Genomic DNA, 17,373 nt, shown 5'->3' on the forward strand with positions numbered 1-17,373 from the left:
TGGCGGCGGCCGGAGCTCAGGTTCGCAGTGACGGTGACTAGTGAATGGGTGAGGAGGGGGGAGCAAGGGGGGGAGGAGCAGGAGCTCACAGTGAACTCGATGGCGTCGTCGGTGAGGTCGGGGAAGCCCGGACGGCGACGAATCGGACGGGGCGGTGCTCGGGGCAGAGGGAGAAGACAACGATGATAGCAGTGCTGCAGGGCGCTCTGGCATCATTTGGCTTGGCGAAGATGACGAGAAGGTCGTGGCGGAGCTTCTAGAGAGGGAGAGGGGGCGCGAGGACAGCGGTGGCTACGAAAACGACGGCGGTGGCGACGAGCTCCGCTCGGTGGGTGAGAGAGAGGGGAGGGGAGAGAGCTGCGAGGAGGGAGGAGGTGCAGAGGGTCGAGGGAGGGTGCGTGGCGACGCATGGATGCGTCCAAGGCTTCGGGGACGCAGGCAACCAGGCAGGAGGTGGCTCGGGCACGTGTGCGCGCGCGGCGAGAACACGCTCTGCCTACTGGCCGGGGAGGAAGACGACAGGGAGGCTGCGGTGGTGGGCTGCGCCGGCCACTTGGGCCGCCAGGTAAGCCCAGGTACTATCTCTCTCTCTCTTTTTCTGTTTTCATTTATTTAATTCTCTGTTGTTTGATTTGAATTAGTAGAAATACTAATCCATTTTAGAAAATTCTAAAAATAATCATAGGCACCTTTGGAATTACTCCCAACAGCCTAAAATTACTTTCAAAAGTATTTGGGCATTTAAAAGTATTTATAGTATTTTAAATGCCCAAATGCAAATATTTATGTCTTAATTCAAAAATCCAAAATGGCTCCAAAATTTATGAACCCATTTTTGGCAGAGGTTTTAGCCAGAACCAAAAATGATGAACATTTTTAAGGGCATATTGGGTTCATTGAAAATATTTAAAGTTGGGCCTATTTGCATTGCTTTGGTGCTAGGAGTTTGATCATCCCCATTTCAAGTTTCATGAAATTTAACATGATGCATGGATGCAAGCAAAGTCAAGCAAGGTCTGAACTGGGGTTGTGACAGCTCACCCCCACTAAACAAGAATCTTGTCCCGAGATTCAAGCGTAGGGTAAGGTGAAGGGGGAAACACAAGCTAACATAATCTTCACGATCCAGGTTGCACTTCATAGGAACGTTGACACGATCACCATCTTTGTCTCGATGTCTTGCTCTGAGAATTCCATCCAACACGATAACGGAAAGAAAAGAAACTCTCAAAGAATCGATCTTCTCGAAGATCGAGCAACCGACGATCAACTCTCAGAATGAGACATAGCGACATCTGTCGAGATGAGACACGATACACACATCAAGAATGATGGAAATGAGCATATGACAAGGTGTAAAAAAGTAGCGGAATTCCCACACCTAGGAGGGTGGTGAACGGTGTCAACGTAGCGAGGAGTTGGGTTGCCATGATACCACGACGAGACACCTTAAAGAAGGTGACTTGCAAAGATATTCCCTTAAGTGGCAAAAAGAATTACTTTTGATCCATAGATCATTGAAACTCTTCATACCAGCTTAAGGCAATTTACAATTGATCGTTTGAGATAGCTCGAGGAGACGGCATACTCGGACTAGGATGGATGATGTGGACTAGCTTGTTGAAGACAACGCAAGGGATGATTTTGCTTACGTGTGCTCTCAAGAACATGAGCATTTCCATATTCATCAAGGTTCTACCAACATCCGTGGCAAGGATCCTGGTAACACGACATACTACCATGATGACTAGTGATGGATGATGCGGATACAAAGACAACACCTTCTCAGATCTTCCCTTAGTGAGGCTAAGGTAACAGAATCTGGACGATCGACCGAGAGACATTTAGCACTCCGCTTCTAATGTTCTCCTTGATGTGCTAGCGTAATCCATTTATAGATATGGTTTGATATCTAGAACATCAAGTAAAAGGTCGGACTTCGGAAGCTCAAGAATCCATAAGGAATAACTACGGAGGCAGATCCTACGAGATCCTTATGGGGAGGTGACCAACTTCTTCAACCATGATACTACAATAATAGGCCTTCCGGCTAGGTGTGTTGGCCACGACATCCACGTTACCGGTTACAAAGAGACCAACAATATAGTTCTTGGAGTACGTTCCAACCATCATATCTGCCTGAGAATCAGATCTAGTTGGTGTTAGGATATTCCAGACCCATCCAGTCTAGAAGGAAAATGAGAGTTTGCAACACAATTTGACGAGATGACGTTGCGAGATTCTCGGGGAATGAACTGCGATAGCAAGCTCCAAAACATGAGCCGGTTCTTCTACAAACTTGTGAACACGCTATCCAAGATGAGCATGACCACGTAGTAGTCTTATAGTAAAACACTATCGAGTTCAGGTGGGGAACCATCATCAAGGGTTTTGAAGTCTTACGCAAGTCCATGGATTAGATCCCAAGCATAGACTTCTTTTCCTTGAACAATTCAATCAGTGGCTTGGTGTGCTAGGGAATACATATGGAGTGGAGGTAATTAATCTACCAAACCATACAATACATTCACACATGCATAACTGACTTCGAATGGTACCAGGGAAAACAAAAACAATCTTTCTCGAACTCACAGCGGTAACTTGCACCAAATGCACATGAATTCGAGGAAGTCACTTCTTCCATCCAAGCATAAGCTTCATGAACGGAATACGAAGGCATTGCTTATAAAGTTTCCAACACTAGGTTGATGTTCAACATGAATCATGGGGGGGACAAAATGTTGCTGATGGGCTCAACAACAACTCATCGGAATTTCCATATCACTGGACTTCCACCATCATGTGAACACGATGATAGTATTGGTCAGACCAAAAGATGTAATGGTGTATGCTCGAGGGATCAACCACGGGTAAGACAACATTACAAACATCGTTGGTTCTGATTTGACTTGACGATAGCCCATACTCAAGTCAAAGTTTTGACAAGGCAATAGATTCAACAACTGATCACGGGGACCAATTGATGGAGATCTCATCTTTCTTCAACACACACACAAAGATATCCCTTAGCACGAACTAAGTCAGACAAGCTTTTATCTTCCAACTCTCCAAGTTGTTGTCTAGCTCAACCAACTAGCTCAGGGATATCCAACATAGATTCTTGGAGAAGGGGTGATTTATAAGAAGACCAACTTGATCACGAACTCAACATAGCGGTTAGGTGACAGCCATGTAATACTTCCGAGAAGATCTTTAGAAAATCACGAACCACCGATATGTTACTAAGCTCGAGAATAATCTGGCTCTTCAGGGCAAGACGATATGATCAAAAGAGCAAGGGTTTGGCAAAATCCTAACCCATTGATCGAAGAGTGCACCGAAAAAAATACTAGGTAGCACGATCAACCTTAGGGTGATGATTCAATAATCAGCACACTAAGAATGATATTAATGTCCATTAACTACCAAGCAAAGGGTTGCTAGGAGTATTGATTTCACACATCACGATTCACTTGTCGGTATTCCGGTTGCGACAGCACGACGCTGAGGAATGAATAATGATGGCGAGAAGTATTACTACGTCAAGGATTCATAAGGGAAGGTGCAATTCTCTTGACATTCCTGACATAAAGTGGATAGTACTTCAGGGTAGAACAGACCAATAGCTTGATTGCGTTTGATCTGCGAAATACAACTGCTTTGACCCAATCCTAGAAATGGATGAGGTACTGGAGTTTGTTTCTCCTAGTCATTCTGAAATAGAACGGCTTGATGGACCACAAGAATAATAGACACCGATGAAGGAATTCTCACATACTCTTGACTATCAATTGATAGATGAAGGTCGGAATAAACGGAAGGGGGACAACTCAAAGGAACATATAATTTTCTGAGTTATGGATGCATGGATTAGCATGTTATTTCTTCCGGATAACCCATGCAGAAATGTTGAACTAGCAGAGTCACAATATAGAAGGGAGAACTCCTCAAGAGTACTCTGATTGTGATATTTTGGTTCAAGAGAACTCCTGCCATATTGGTTCATGGTATTGGAAGAACATTGTACCATGGACCTCGAGGACTATCCCAAAGGTTACTAATATCCTAAAGGAACTATCAAACACTATCAACATGAGGTAAGTAGGGTGAATCTCGGGTTCAAGAACCCATGAATAGAATACCTACCACTACATGGCATCACGGGATGCTTGAGGATAATGGCCCGAATCACACACTGGGAATACAAAACATGGCTAGATCACTAGGTGACTCCCTAAAACACCTAGGGTCATAATAATAGCTCCAACATATATGTCGAGGCAACAAAGTACCTCAACTCACCGATTAATGTGATTAATCTGGCCCAAATGGACATCAAGAATAGGAGGAAGGGGTTTGCAAATGCATCAGATTACTTAGAAACCTGGGATGACTCGGACAACATAACGGCTATAAATGCTCAAAAAAGATTTGAGACATCCCGCAAAATGGTGGCATAACCACTCAACATCATAGTATCAAGGTTCCGAGACCAATTATGAACACACGGAAGTACTGGAAACTGAACTGCGGCATGAATCCATCAATCCTATAAGTCAACGGGTTAGTAACACGTCATCCTGATGGTTAGATGAGAAGGCCTAGTTTCTTAACCTCGTAGAAAAGAAGAGGGTGACTCAGATCAGAGGGCATGAGGTATAAGGAGTAAAAAGAGCCTTACGTTCCCTTCCACAATCAATTCCCTTACATAACTAAAGCATTTCTAGACTCGACTTCGACCAGTTTGGCTTGGTAAACCTACAGGCAGTCAGGATCTGATACCAAAGCTGTCAGGACCCCGATTCCAAGTCACATCGATCTAGCCGGTAACACCTCATATCACTTTGCGGCCTCACGCACGGTATTCCCACGGGTGTCGCCTTACCATGGCCCGGGACCGTTTGCGCCTTTTGGCTCACGTATATGATAGTGTCGCTAGCATCCATATGACAGAGAACCCGGGCCGACATGGCTAGCCGTGAACCCAAAGCGGCACTAACCTATGGGGACAGGCATACATGAATCACATCGAGCATGTCGGTCAGCAGCGTGTGAATTCGGGCTGTAGCACTAGGCTAACAGGACTCCGGGAACACGGGCTGTAGCAGGCTAGGCAGGACTCTGGATGTCACCGCATGACATTTCCCTGAAGGGACAGACACAGGAACGAAGTGAAACACATGCCGGCCAGTCAAGTGTCCTGAGTAGTAGTGCTGGGCTAGCAGGACTCCGGTGAACCGGGCTGTAGCGGACTACTATGGCTCATGGAAGCACTAGACTACATTTCCCCATAAGAGAGGCTGCCAAGGATAAACAACTAGATTGTCGGATCCCACACATACCAAGCATTTCAATCATACACACAATATGCTCGATATGTGTAAATACAACATGGCATCACAACATAACTCTACAACTCAAGTATTTATTCCTTAGGCTCCGAGGAGCGAGATATTACAAACATGGGTCTCATGACCCAACAATCACAGCATACAAATCAAGCACATGCGGAAGCTTAACATGTCTGAGTACAGACATCTACAAATGGAAAAAAGGCTAAGAAGCCTGACTATCTACCAGATCCTGCCGAGGGCACAAGATCGTAGCTGAGGTATCAAGCTAACATCGAAGTCCACGCGGAACTACTAGCGAGACTGAAGTCTCTCTCTGCAAAACATAAATTAAGCAAACATGAGTACAAAGGTACTCAGCAAGACTTACATCAGAACTAGCTACATATGCATCGGTATCAACAAGGGGGGGGGTGGAGTTTAACTGCAGCAAGCCAGCTTTGACTCAGTGGCTAACCTAAACTACTATTGCAAGCAACTCTTTTGAGGTGGCGCACACGAGTCCACATATTCACCATTCAAATACACCACTATGGAACCGCTCCCGTCTCCCTACGAGAAGGCCATCCATAGCACTCACACTTATCTTGCGAGTTTTAGAGTATCCACTTTCACTTGTCTTTGAACTATGCAAGGGGTCCAATTTTCCATATCCGAGGAATCCGGCTATTCGAATAGATAATGATAACCCTGCAGGGGTGTACTTCTTCACACACGCTCCCACCACTTACCACCATATACACGTCATGTATCTCGGCAACCTTCAAGCGGAAGCCTGGCGAGGGTGTCGGCCACGGCCTACCTAAACACTTAAGTCTCTAGTCCAGGTTTATCGCCTATCCAGGTTCCATCCGCAGGGAGTCCAGCCGAGGTTTCCACATACGGCCCCGAATGATGTGAACAGGGTTCCCGAGACACCAAACGGGCGCCCGGTACAACGTGCCACGGTGTATCTACCACAACATAGCACACCCCTAGGTACAGCACTACGCACGGCGCCAACACATATCCTACAAACACCAGAAACTAGTTGCAACTCATGGACAGAGGACTAGGGTGATTAAGAAGCCGAGAGGGTCAATTAAGGATCCCAATGAGTGGTAGTAGCTGTTCATGGATCACAGACACAGAACTCAGTTCCTAAGAACGGTTTCAATGAGACAACCCACCTTGTACTCCTACATGGCCTCTCACCGCTACCTTTACCAAATCGTGTTCACATGCTTAGCTCACACACAGTAGGACATGTTCATCACCATTCCAATTCATTCCCGATGAATCAGACCTGACGCAACTCTATGCAATAGCAGGCATGACAAACAAGCATGAATGAGTAGGCACATCAGGGCTCAAATAACTCCTACTCATGCTAGTGGGTTTCATCTATTTACTGTGGCAATGACAGGTCATGCAGAGGATAAGGGGTTCAACTACCACAACAAGTAACAGATGAATCGTTGTTGTCCTAATGCAGTAAAAGAGAGCAGGAGCGAGAGAGTGGGGTTGTATCGGAATGAACAAGGGGTTTTTGCTTGCCTGGCACTTCTGAAGATAATATAGTTCTTCATCGGTGTCATCAATCACGTCATCGGAAACATCATCGTCTAAGAGGCGACGGTTACCGGCAAACAAGGAAGGACACAAGCAATGCCATGCAACAATATGATGCATGAATGTGACATGGCAATATGTTGTTGATTGAGCTAATGCAACTAGCAACACAATTAAATGAAGTTGGTTTGAACCCAATGTTCAAATTCAAAGTCCACATGTGGTTATTTAAATACCAATCATTTGCTTTGTCCTAAACAGTGGCCTTACATTGTTCTAACATGCATGAAAATGGTACAGATGGATTCCTTGAATTTTTCTGATAATTTTTCATATATAATTTATTTCATTTTGAGTTACGGTTGAATTTCTATGATTTTTAGAAGTTTTAGGCATTTTCTGAAAACAATAAATCATTTAAGATTTATTTAAATTCCAGAAAAGGTTTTGCTGTGTCAGCATGACGTAAGAGTGACGTCATCAGGTCAACTGTGGCTGGTCAGGTCAAACCTGACTAGTGGGACCCGCATGTCAACGTCCTAACTAATTAACAGTGTTAATTAGTGCTAACTAAAAAACATAATCTAGGGTTAGTCAGGGGCTGGCTCCACATGTGACTGACTCAAGGGAGTCAAACCCCAGTCAAACAGGGTCAACCCCACCAGAGTTGACCCGCGGTTCATCTCCGGCGAGGCTAGAGACGGCGGAGAGCTTCGGAAATCGCCCATAGGCGATGGTTTTTGGCGTGGGGAGGCTCTACGAAGAGTTGCTGCTCACGCGCAGCTGATGGAGCAGACGGGGTGAGCTGGGGTGGTCGGAGTCGACGGCGGCGAGCTCGGTTGCGGCCGCCGGAGTTCGGGCATCCATGGTTCAGGCGTTACGGGGCACGACAGGTGCAGCCGATGGTCTTTATGGGTTTCTGGGATCACCAGGAGCACGCGGAGGCAACGAGCACAGCTGGAGGAGCTCGGGAGCATGAAGCTCACCGGCCATGGCGGCGGCTGGAGCTCGGGTTCGCGGTGACGGTGACTAGCGAATGGGTGAGGAGGGGGTGAGAAAGGGGGGAGGAGCAGGAGCTCACAGTGAACTCGATGGCGTCGTTGGTGAGGTCGGGGAAGCCCGGACGGCGACGAATCGGATGGGGCGGCGCTCGGGGCAGAGGGAGAAGACAACAATGATGGCGGCACTGCAGGGCGCTCTGGCGTCGTTTGGCTTGGAGAAGATGACGAGAAGGTCATGGTGGAGCTTCCAGAGAGGGAGAGGGGGCGCGAGAATAGCGGTGGCTACGAAAACGACGGCGGTGGCGACGAGCTCCGCTCGGTGGGTGAGAGAGAGGGGAGGGGAGAAAGCTTCAAGGAGGGAGGAGGTGCAGAGGGTCAAGGGAGGGTGTGTGGCGACGCATGGAGGCGTCCAGGGCGTCGGGGACGCAGGCAGCCAGGCAGGAGGTGGCTCGGGCGCGTGTGCGTGCGCGGCGAGCACACGCTCTGCCTACTGGCCGGGGAGGAAGACAACAGGGAGGCTGCAGTGGTGGCCTGGGCCGGCCACTTGGGCCGCCAGGTAAGCCTAGGTACTATCTCTCTCTCTCTTTTTCTGTTTTCATTTATTTAATTCTCTGTTGTTTGTTTTGAATTAGTAGAAATACTAATCCATTTTAGAAAATTCTGAAAATAATCATAGGCATCTTTGGAATTACTCCCAACAGCCTAAAATTACTTTCAAAAGTATTTGGGCATTTAAAAGTATTTATAGTATTTTAAATGCCCAAATGCAAATAGTTAGTCTTAATTCAATAATCCAAAATGGCTCCAAAATTTATGAACCCATTTTTGGCAGAGGTTTTAGCCAGAACCAAAAATGATGAACATTTGTTTAAGGGCATATTGGGTTCATTGAAAATATTTAAAGTTGGGCCTATTTGCATTGCTTTGGTGCTAGGGGTTTGATCATCCCCATTTCAAGTTTCATGAAATTTAACATGATGCATGGATGCAAGCAAAGTCAAGCAAGGGCTGAACTGGGGCTGTGATAGGCATGCAGGGGCCGCACTTACTCCCACAAGCATGACAGTCCAAAGGTCATGACAACTCGTATGGAGCGAACATCCATGGGACTGGAAATCCTGGTGGGTGCGATAAACCCTACAATGCATACATATAGTGGAGTGTAACCATAATTGATAAACCGTCCTCACAAAAAAGATGATCTGGGTACTTCAAAGTATACTGACTAAATCGAGTGGACAAGCATTAACATAGACTATTCTCAGGATTCACCACACAACAAAAGCGGAAGTACTAAACCATACAGGGTTCACACACACAAATCAAGTACTGAACAATATTACTTACTACACGCAAGCTAAGTTGCACTAATTAAACTCTGCAGACTATTTCTTGCCACTGACCTATGAGATTGATACGTCCATTTTGCATCATGTTTTCCTACTGTTATTTATAGTGTTTTTATTCAATATGACATTTTGTGTAGTATTTCTAGTGCCTTTTATCTCATAATATGTAAGGTTTACACAAAGAGGGAGAATACCGATAGATGGAATTCTGGACCTAAAAACAGCTATGTCAGAGATACCTATTCTGCACATCTCCAAATGAGTTGAAATTTTATGGAGAATTATTTTGGAATATATAAAAAATATTGGAGAAAAGAAATACTAGACGGGGCCACCCAGGTGCCCACTGGGCACTAGGGCGTGCCTTCCCCCTAGCGCGCCCTGGCGGTTAGTGGGGACCCTGGCCCACCTCCGGTGCCCATCTTCTGGTACATAAGGTCTTTTGAACTAGAAAAATATAAGGCGAGGACTTTTGGGATGGAGCCCCGCCGCCTCGAGGCGGAACTTATGCAGGAACACTTTTGCTCTCCGACAGAGCGATTCTGCTAGGGAGACTTCCCTTCGCGAGGTGAAATGGAAGCCATCATCATCACCAACAACCCTCTCACCTTGGGAGGATCAATCTTCATCAACATCTTCACCAGCACCATCTCATCTCAAAACCCTATTTTATCTCTTGTGTTCAATCTTGTATCAAAACCTCAGATTGGTACCTGTGGGTGACTAATAGTGTTGATTACATCTTGTAGTTGATGCTAGTTGGTTTATTTGGGAGAAAAATATATGTTTATATCCATTATGATATTTATTACTCCTTTGATCTTGAGCATGAATATTATTTTGAGTAGTTTCTTTTGTTCTTGAGGACACGGGAGAAGTCATGTTGCAAGTAATCATGTCAATTTTATATTTTTATGATATGTGTGTTGTGATTCCCTTAGTGGTGTTATGTGAACTTCGACTACATGACACTTCACCATCTTTGGGCCTAAGGAAATGCATTTTGGCATAGTTATTAGTCGATGGGTTGCTAGAGTGACAGAAGCTTAATCCCTAGTTAAGGGGCTGATTTGCATCCACATGATTAATGTTATGGTTAGATTATCTTAATTCTTCTTTCTTAGTTGTGGATGCTTGCGGGAGGGGTTAGTCATAAGTGGGAGGCTTGTTCAATTAAGAACAACACCCAAGCACCGGTCCACCCACATATCAAATTTTCAAAGTAGCGAACAAGAATCAAACAAACATGATGAAAGTGACTAGATGAAATTCCGGTGTGTCCTCGGAAACATTTTACTTATTATCAGGTACCGTTCTGGCCTATCCTTTGCTACAATAAGTATTGGGATATGTTGCTGCACTTATTGTTACTATTGTTACTTCTTACTTGTTACAAATTATCTTGCTACCGAACTATCTGTTACCGACAATTTCAGTGCTTGCAGAAACTGCCTTGCTGAAAACCACTTGTCATTTCCTTCTGATCCTCGTTGGGTTTGACACTTTTACTTATCGGAAGTACTATGATTGTTCCCCCACACTTGTGGGTCATCAAGACTCTTCTCTGGCACTGTTACCAGGGAGTGAAGCGCTCTCGGTAAGTGGAAATTGGTAAGGAGAAATTTATATTACGTGCTGAAATTTACTGCCAGTTTTCACTATGGAAAACAATCCTTTCATGGGTTTGTTTGGGGTATCTTCACCTTGATCGGAAACACAAAGAGTTGCCCTCAACCTACTGCACCTACTGAACATATTGGTTATGAAATTCCTTCGGGTACGATAGAGAAACTGCTAGTTAATCCTTATGCAGGAGATGAAATGAAAAATCCTGATATGCACTTGATATATGTGGATGAAATTTGTGGATTGTTCAAGCTTGCGGGTTTACCCGGAGATGAAGTTAAGAAGAAGGTTTTCCCTTTATCATTGGGGGGAACCATTGACATGGTATAGGCTATGTGATGATATTGGAGCTTGGATCTGGATTCGATTGAAATTAGAATTTCACCAAAAGTTTATCCCATGCATCTAGTTCATCGTGATCGGAATTATATATATATATATATATATATATATATATATATATATATATAATTTTTGGCCTCTTGAAGGAGAAAGAATCTCTCAAGCTTGGGGAAGGCTTAAGTCAATGTAATATTCATGCCCCAATCATGAGCTCTCGATAGAAATTATTATACATAATTTTTATGCTTGACTTTCTCGTTGTGATCAATTCATGCTCGATACTTCTTGTACTGGTTCTTTTATGAAGAAGACTATTGAATTCAGATGGGATCGCTTGGAAAGAACTAAACACAATTCTAAAGATTGGTACTCGATGAAGGTAAGGAGTCGGTTATAAAACTTGAGTTTGATTGTGTTAAAACTAATATGGATACCAGTGCTTTTCATAATTATAGCACTAAATATGGACTTGACTTTGAGATAGTAGCTTCCTTTTGTGAATCATTTGCTACTCTTGTTGATCTGCCTAAGGAGAAGTCATTTAAATATCACCCCCCTATTTAAGTAAAGATTGAGGAAGCAGTTATAGTTAAGGATGCAACTATAATTTACAATGTTGATCCAATTATGCCTACTCCTTATATTGAAAAACCACCTTTCCCTGTTAGGATAAAGGAACATGCTAAGGTTTTGACCGTGGTCAAAAAATGTAATATAAGAGCACCTGGACCATCTGAAAAAATTAAAGTAGAACCTAGTATTGATATGGTTAAAGATCTCTTAGTTGATATTGTTGATGGGCATGTTATTTACTTATGTGATGAAGCTGCAAGAATTGCCAAACCTAATACTGATGATAAGAATAAACCCATTGTTGCATGCCTGTTGTCTCAGTTAAAATAGGAGATCATTGTTATCACGGCTTATGTGATATGGGTGCTTGATGGTGTCTTGGACTAGGGGGTACTCACCATGTCGTCTCCCGATCAATTAGATTGGGCCAAGGACCCCATGGCCGCATACCCATCGGCCAGTTCAGATAACCCATGACGCATACAAGGAAGACCCCACAAGACTTGGTGCTCAAGACAAGGACTCTCCTAAACCCTAGGCCTCCGGTGTGTTGTATAAACAGAGGCCAGGGTAGTCAATAGAGAATCTCATATTCATTACCATCTTGTGGTAGACACATGTACTCTGTACTATCCCCATATGAATACAATCAAAAGCAGGACGTAGGGTTTTACCCCCATCAAGAGGGCCCGAACCTAGGTAAAATCCATGTCCAAGATGCCTGGCTTAGGACCCCTACTACGAGATACGCCGGATATTGAACCGACATTGGTGCTTTCATTGAGAGTCTGCTGGGTGATCGTCGCGGATCGATGGGATGATCAGGTGATATTTTTTAGTTAGATCTATTTTCTATAATTTTGCTTTCCTGCAAAATCGTTGTTGTGTCTGCTATTTGTTTGCAGTAGGATAAGATTGTAAAAATCTCAACAGCAGCGGCTGTATCCGCCGTCTAGTAATATGTCGGATCTGGACTGCCAGATTGTAAAAATCTCAACAGCACCAGCGGCTACCAGTTGAGGAGACCATGCAGGGTGTACTGCCCATGCAGATTTTTCTAGGGTGGGCCGGCCAAGAGCTCAGATCGGCGGCTGCATGGGGAGATCTCATCCTCTTTTTTCTCCTTATTACTTAATCAAGTTGTACTTGTCATCAATTATTTGTCCTTCATCTGCTCACGTGCTATAGCTAGTTTGCTTTAGCTTTGCTATATACTAACCCGTGTGCAGACGTTAAAGCCTACCTTTTTTATATTATTCATATAGCAACGCTGCCCTATGGGTCGGTACTTTGTGCTGGCGTAATATATTGATAGAAGATGAATGCTAAGTTGCCGTGAAGTTTAATTAATCCATGGCTGATTGGCTGATAAAAAAAAGGACAAACGCCTTGGGGAGCTCAACATGCACAAAGAGTACTCCACTAGGAGTAGTACGTTGAGGACTCTATGCAAAAATACTATTTAGTCATCACGTGAGGATTGATCGGTCTTCGTGCAAGATAGTACTAGCCCTATTTTTTACCTTGGATTCTTATGCCTCATCGTCTGAATGAAGAACATCAGGTAATCAACTTCGACTGTGTCACATGGTCAACTCTATGGGCCGATGGCGTCGTCCTTCCTGCATCGATCAAGTTGTGGCGTCGTCTCAGCGCGCGTCCTTGTGCCAGCATCTCCGCAGCAACTCTGTCGGGACGACCTTGGCGTTCAGGCCATATTTCCTTCATTATTTACTCTACTTAAATTCATTAAGTAGAGGATTTTTTTATATATAAAAAAATATTATTATCTCTGGCTTGCACTATTTTATCTGTCTAGGCAATTAACTTAGACCGGGCCGCACTGTCACCTTGGCGTGCCGATGTCCGCAAGCTAATTGTGTCATCGCCTTGGCGCGCTGCCTTGTGTTGGCAAGCCCGCGTCATCGCTTCATCAAACCTACTCCACGGACTCTGGCGTCATCAGCCGACTAGCTTCGTTAGCTCGGCTAGACTGGGGGCTACTCCTCAACACGTCAACCGCGCTATGTCGCCACTTCGTCAAGCCGAGCTCTTTTCTCGGACAGTTCGGAACCGGCTTGGGGGCTGGGACCTCGGCCAAGCCGAGGACTATGTCTTTGTCCCGCCATAAGTCCGGACATCATCATCAACACCGAGCACATTAACCAGCTAAGTCGCTTTCCTGCTCAAAAACTTTTGGTTTTAAATTTTGTTCGATTCGACCAAGCATTATACCTTTTTGGCAAAAAGTGGCTTGTGAAAAACTTCCTTGTCAAAACTATGTTTGTGACACACAAATTCAAATACCCCGTTTACTTGGGGGCTTCCTTTATGAAGCTTTTCCTCTTGCATATGATTATACTTATACGATGTCGGTGTCAAAACCGGCGGATCTCGGGTAGGGGGTCCCGAACTGTGCGTCTAAGGCGGATGGTAATAGGAGGCAGGGGACCCGATGTTTACCCAGGTTCGGGCCCTCTTGATGGAGGTAATACCCTACGTCCTGCTTGATTGTTCTTGATGATATGAGTATTACAAGAGTTGATCTACCACGAGATCAGAGAGGCTAAACCCTAAAAGCTAGTCTATGGTATGATTGTCTATTGTCCTACGGACTAAAACCCTCCGGTTTATATAGGCACCGGAGGGGGCTAGGGTTACACAAGGTCGGTTACAAAGGAGGAGATATACATATCCGTATTGCCTAGCTTGCCTTCCACGCCAAGTAGAGTCCCATCCGGACACGGGACGAAGTCTTCAATCTCGTATCTTCATAGTCCAACAGTCCGGCCAAAGGATATAGTCCGGCTGTCCGAAGACCCCCCAATCTAGGACTCCCTCAATAGCCCTTGAACCAGGCTTCAATGATGATGAGTCTGGTGCGCAATATTGTCTTCGGCATTGCAAGGCGGGTTCCTCCTCCAAATACACCATGGAAGAGTTTGAATATGAGGATAGTGTCCGACCCTGCAAAATAAGTTCCACATACCACCGTAGAGAGAATAATATTTCCACAAATCTAATCTACTGACACGTTTGGACAGCAGGACATCACGCCATGGCTCGGTCATTATTTGGACCGTTTTTCTTTAACCAGCCCCGCACATACGCGAGGCGGTTTCCTTGACACGTCTTGTCAAAGCAGAGATCGTGTTCCCCTTATCACGGGATTCTCATCAATACAGACATGGGTAACCCAACCGTTCCTATTGGTATGAGTCCTAGATCTTAGGTAAGTCTCAAACGGCCGTGAGGAGGATGCCTGATATTCACCCTCTTTATAAAGGGGACAAGGCTTTTTATTTTTTTCCTCCCACGTTCAATCGAATCCTTCCCCCGCCTCGAGTTCTAACACCCAAAGCTCGGGTCAGGTGCTTCGGACCATCAACTATGTCCGGATCCAACCTTGAAGGTCGGTGGATGCCTTCCTCCGTCACAGAGGAGGACATCAAGAAGTTGAGAGAGGCCAGATATCGGACCGCCGAAATTTCGCATAGGCTGCCTACCCGAGGGCAGGTCGTCCCTACTCCCGAACCCAACGAGAGCGTTGTGTTCATCTCCCACTTCCTCCGAGGACTAGGCCTCGCTCTGGATCCCTTTGTTAGGGGTCTTATGTTCTATTATGGGCTGGATTTTCATGATCTGGCCCCAGATTCCCTTCTTCAGATCTTGTCATTTATTGTCGTATGTGAGGCCTTCCTCCGCATTACCCCTCACTTCGGCCTGTGGCTCAAGACCTTCGATATGAAGCCGAAGATGATCGAGGGGCAGCACGCAGCATGCGGAGGTGCTTTGATAAGAAAAATCGCTGACGCTCCATGGCCAGAGGGTTCCTTCCCAGAGGTGTCCGTATTGTGGCGGCGGGAGTGGTTCTACATCACAGCTCCCCGAAGTGCCAAGTGGGTAGCTGCCCCTACCTTTCGCTCGGGCCCCGACCACAACTGATGTCATGGATCAGCAGGGGGCTGAGCTGGGGTCCAGCCAAGGATGTGCCAAGGATGTGCCAATGCTGCAGAGCCGTATCCGAGATCTCTTCGAGGGAGATTTCAGCCTGGTTATGGTAATGCAAGTTATGCTGGTTCGTCGAGTCCAACCTTGCAAACGCCGGCCCCTCCGCATGTGGGAATTCAACCCGGAAGGACCGTGTACTATTTGGCATTTCCTCGGCATGACGCACGAGGAGATGTACAAATTGTTCTTTGGACCCCAAAATAGAGTGTCCGGACACCACCGAGGACGTGGGCCTGAGCTGCAACCGCCCCGCTGCCCAAGTAAGTAATCTCGTGGCCGAACACACTATCCTTTTGTTTATCATGACATCATTCTGAAGAATCGCTCTTTGACCAGGACTGGATAACAAAGGCGAAGATGATCCGGTGCTGGAAAAGATTCTTGAGCCAGCACCTTATCTGGTGCCCTCAAAGGAAGATGAAGGGGGAAAAAGAGGGCGAAAGCAGGCCCCCTTCGCTATTTATTCCAACCGAGGGAATGAGCGCCTCCGCGAGGGAGGATAACCAAGGGGAAGAATCTAACATTCTCTCGCCCCGGGGAAGGAAGAGGACTACCTCTGAAGATCTGGAAACGTTTCCAAATGGGTGAAGAAATCTCCGGCAGAGGGTCCTGCCTCAGAGGGTATTCTTTCTGCACAATGTCCGGGTGGGAATCAGCCCTCTACCAAGCTGTCAGTAATCGAAAAGTACTTAATAATGAAAACATCCTACCTTACTTCTGAAGACAATAACAGATGCTTATAAATTGTAGTCCGGATCGCAGCCCTTTTCAATAGAGCTCATCTTTAGGGGATCTTCTTCCGGAGATGATGGAGAGCGAAACGCCTCCCCCGGACACTCCGGCTCAAGAAGTGAGCGACCTTGAAGTGTTGTCGCAAAGGGTATCTCTAGATCCACTAGGGCCAGAGGATAACCCTTTGGCTGCCCGGAGTCCCCAATATCCGGCTCCTAAGGAGAGCGACAGCAAGGGTCCGTACAGTGTGCGGTCGGACGCACTGAAGGATCTTCTGGGGCAAGCTGCCGTCTCGGAAGCGTGTCGTACGCTAATGGGTACGGTAATTGAAAGGATTTCATCCGTTGAAAGCGGTTTGCATGAAGCCTTTATGAGCCTGCTGAAAGGCTTCGAGGTACGTGAACTAGTGTATGTTTTTAACAATACCGAATACGTTAGGTGTGCCCTATGCAGATCGTAGCCCCTGAGACTCTGGTTGTCGTCGAAAACGGCGGTGAACAGAGGATCATAGTCCCAGGTAACAACCAGACCGCCTTTATGTGCAGCTAGCTGAAGCTCCGGAGGCTAGCCGGACTGATGGGTTTGCCGAGCTAAAGCGGCAACTGGATGCAGTAGATGCCGACATCGTGCTTGTCAACAAGCGGCTTGATGAGGCACAGGGTGAGTGATTTTTCTGGTGGTGTCACATAATAAGAGTAGCATGATTCCAGTATCTTCAATGTGTTGTGACCCTTCGGGCGGAGCTTGCCCGAGCCAAGGAGCAAGCAAGGAGTAGCAATGTGGCCGCTTTAAAGGCGGGCGAAAAATTAAGGGCCGAACAGGCCGTGCATTGCGAGA

The sequence above is a fragment of the Triticum aestivum genome, chromosome 1A, assembly GCF_018294505.1.
Source record: "Triticum aestivum cultivar Chinese Spring chromosome 1A, IWGSC CS RefSeq v2.1, whole genome shotgun sequence".
In the NCBI taxonomy this organism is placed as follows: Eukaryota; Viridiplantae; Streptophyta; class Magnoliopsida; order Poales; family Poaceae; genus Triticum; species Triticum aestivum.